The sequence below is a fragment of the Apis cerana genome, unplaced genomic scaffold (genome assembly GCF_029169275.1).
Source record: "Apis cerana isolate GH-2021 unplaced genomic scaffold, AcerK_1.0 scaffold3_AcerK, whole genome shotgun sequence".
In the NCBI taxonomy this organism is placed as follows: Eukaryota; Metazoa; Arthropoda; class Insecta; order Hymenoptera; family Apidae; genus Apis; species Apis cerana.
Window position 1 is genome coordinate 170,001 of NW_026893561.1, and position 2,500 is coordinate 172,500.

The 2,500-nt window shown below is 52.3% G+C and overlaps 1 pseudogene; it reads right to left on the reverse strand.

Annotated features, from left to right (window-relative positions):
• The window catches only part of LOC133667739 (large subunit ribosomal RNA), a 9,607-nt pseudogene that overhangs the window by 3,561 nt on the left and 3,546 nt on the right, over positions 1-2,500 (reverse strand).

Below are 2,500 nucleotides of genomic sequence, written 5' to 3' on the forward strand. Positions count from 1 at the left end.
TCTCGGCGTTGCAACGACGGCCTCTGGCGCAACCTTCCTACTGCAGAGTTTGTAAATCACACCCCATGGGTCACGGTTCCCTTCTTCGGTGACGAATCGCTGCCAACTTTCTCGTCTGGCCTTTTCGATTTCCGTTTTGTACTCCCGCCGAATGTTCAAATATACGGTTCTTCTTTTCTCCCTGAGTTCGGGGGTACGCTCCGTCTGGAACGCTTTTCTTGCAACGTACATCCTTCTTTTGCGCTTGGTCAGGGATTCTGTCCACCATGTCACTGACTTCACGTGCGCCTTCTTCGGCTTCATCGCGTAGTTGCACGCCTCGATGATGGTGTCTCGCAGGGCAATTGCCGCGGAGGAGACTCCCTCGGCCGAGTGGATTTCGGCGTTCAGACGTCCCCCGCTCCGCAACTCTTCGATACGCCTTCGGAACCTTCCCCAGTCCGCCGTTCTCGTGTTATATCTGGGGAGTGGCGGTTGATACTGCTGTCCTCGCTGCGGAGCCACACTCGTCAGTATAACGTTATGGTCACTGGTTGTCCATTCCTCCACGACAGACCACCGCCTGACGAGCTTCAGAACGCCTCGGGACGCGAGAGTAATATCGATAGTCGAGGCGCCCGAATGCGAGCGGAAGGTGGGGGCTGATCCCGGCTCGTTCAGCACCGTGAGATCGAGGCTCGCTAGAGCAAGCTCGATCTCCTCGCCACGGGTATCCGCATGACTGCAATGCCACAGAGGCGATCTTGCATTTACGTCGGCCGAGATGATCAGTTTCTCTCCGGGAAGCGTGGACGCGATTTCTTCTATTTTCCTGATGTATGGTCCAACGCTATCGGAGCACTGAAAATAGATGCTTGCGAGATACATTCGTCCGAAGGGTCCGATCACCTCTACACACACGCAGTGATCGTCACACAGGTGAGTCAGCTTGGTCGCCGTGATCTTGGGGTTACGGATCGCTATTCCGGCCATGACCGCGGTGCCTGGTTTGCCTCCGGAGACCACGAGCACGCGCCGCCCGAATCCGATGAATTTCCCCCTCGGGTTATACGGTTCTTGCATGAGCAGGATATCTATGCATTCCTCATCCATGACCCGCGCGATCTCGAGCGTAACGCACTGTGCTCTCCGCATGTTGAGTTGGGCCAGACGTAGCTCGCGTACATCTTCGTTGGTTCTACTGGCCATAGTCCGTTCGCAGCAAGACCTGATTCAGAGCCGCGGTATAACAGGGACAGGCTTTATCCGTCACGGGGTGTGATGATGTCTTTCCACCTCTCTTGCAGTTGTGGCAGACTGGGCTTTTGTTTTTATTAGGGCAGTTTTTGAAGGCATGGCCTTCTTCCGCGCAGTGACCGCAGATTTCTTTGTCGTTCCGGCAATATTTGGCTGTGTGACCAAAGCTGTGACACTTGTAGCATCTCGTCGCTACTATGTAGTCCTGTACTCTGCAGCAGTTCCAGCCGATGTAGATCCGTTCTTTTTTAATGAGAATTTCGCGCACTTCCTTGGAGGTCTCGAGCACCCAGTTGCATCTTTCTTTTTTCCTGTCACCCGTCTTGAATGCTAGCCTTACTTGTCGGCGGAACATTTCTTTCGTGTTCGAGTCTAAGTTCTGCTCTATAATGGCTTTCATTGTCTCCTCGTCGTTGTTGGCTCTGGGAACATCGTATATTATAACTCGTGGGCTTTTCTTCGCCGGGACACCGACCACGAAACCAGCCTCTCTCAGCTTTGGGTGCTCGAGAAGAGTCGCGAGATCCTTTTGACCTGCCGTTTCTACGAGGATCCCATTGCCACTAATTTTCTTCACATGTTTGACCTTGAGTTTTCCGCCACGGGCGAGACTATTTTAATACGGCTTCCTTGGTTTTCTCGGAGCTACTCGCGACTCCTGTGTCGGAAGGGTTATCGTTATGGAGTTTGGCGGATTCCGTTTCGTGTTCGTGAGCGCCGCAATCCCGGAACGCACGCCCACGCGTTCCGCGTATGTCATGTTAGGTTTGCCCGGTTGTCGTTGCATGGCTCTTTCAACCGTTTTTTCCACCGCTTCTTGCATTTGTTGGGTCTGTTTTGCTCCTAACGCTAATACCTGACCCTCCAGATTGCTATTATAAATTAAACTTCGTTGGAGGAGCGTGTGAATTTTCGTCACCTTTGATGTAATCTGTCCCATTACCCGTTTCGGGATACTGTTCTCGGGGTCTGAAAGGATGTTGAGTATTTCCTTGTAAGCTTTTTCTGCGCTTGTTCTCATCTTGAGGGAGGATAGGATTTCTTTTAATTCGTTTATTTCGTCCCGAGATTCTTCCGATATAATGGCTGATTCTTTCCCGGGACTTCCGTTCTTCCGTCGCGACTTTATCTTCCTCTTTGATTGTACGGGGCCCGAGTATTCCTGTTCGGACTCCTCGCCGGACGATACCTTCCTTTTTAGGTAGAAGGATCGCGGATTCTCGCAATCCATATCCGATGTCTCGGTTGCGCGCTTCGCAGACTT